At 51.4% G+C, this 923-nt stretch overlaps 1 protein-coding gene across 2 annotated transcripts in view; it reads right to left on the bottom strand.

Annotated features, from left to right (window-relative positions):
* arhgap27l (Rho GTPase activating protein 27, like) overlaps window positions 1-923 on the bottom strand; it is a 134098-nt gene that overhangs the window by 121315 nt on the left and 11860 nt on the right. The gene's annotated exons all lie outside the window — the stretch shown is intronic.

Raw genomic sequence — 923 nt, 5'->3', positions numbered from 1 at the left:
AGGGTGGATTAGCCATGGGAAATTTGCCCAATGTGCCCCAGGGATGTGTAGGTTAGGGTGGATTGGCCATGGGAAATTGTCCCATAGTGTCCAGGGATGTGCAGGTGAGGGTGGATTAGCCATGGGAAATTGTCCCATAGTGTTAGGTGAAGGGATAAATGTAGGGGAATGGGTCTGGGTGGTTTACTCTTCGGAGGGTCGGTGTGAACTTGTTGGGCCGAAAGGCCTGTTTCCACACTGTAAGAAATCTAATCTAAAAACGATGTGGGGACACACTCCTCCGAAGCAGGTCAGGTTGGAGAAATGGCAGATGGAGTTTCGCCTGGGTAAGTGTGAGCTGCTGCAATTGCGGAATGTTGAGGGAAAGGATGGAGTTAATGGCAGGATCCTGAACACCATTGATGTACAGAAGGATTTTGGGGTTCTCGACCATAGCTCCCTGAAAGTGGCCACACAGTAGATAGGGTGGGGAAGAAGGCGTACGGTGTGTTTGTCTGTATTGGACGGGGAATTGAGTACAAGGGTCAGGGTGTCAGGCTGCCGCGTTATCAGACTTTGGTTTAGGCCGCACTGAGAGAACTGCGTTCAGTTCTGGTCGCCACATTCCAGGAAGGATCTGGGTGGCTTGGGAGAGGGTACAGAAGGGGTTTCCCAGGGTGCTGCCAGGATTATATGGGATGAGCTGTAAGGAGAGGCTGGAAAAACTCAGGTTGTTTTCCCTGGAGTTTGAGGGGAGACTTGATAGAAGTCTGTAGAATTATGAGATGCAGAGATAGGGTCTGACAGTTAGAATCGTTTTCCCAGAGTTGAAATGTAGGAGTGTGGGACACACTGACAAGGGGTGGGGGGTTGCTGGTGGAGGCAGACAAGTGGTGGGGGGAGGAGGGGGCGGGGGTTTGAAAGGGCTTTTAGATGAACACATG

The sequence above is a fragment of the Chiloscyllium plagiosum genome, chromosome 33 (assembly GCF_004010195.1).
Source record: "Chiloscyllium plagiosum isolate BGI_BamShark_2017 chromosome 33, ASM401019v2, whole genome shotgun sequence".
NCBI lineage: Eukaryota > Metazoa > Chordata > Chondrichthyes > Orectolobiformes > Hemiscylliidae > Chiloscyllium > Chiloscyllium plagiosum.
This window is presented reverse-complemented; position numbering and strand designations above follow the sequence as displayed.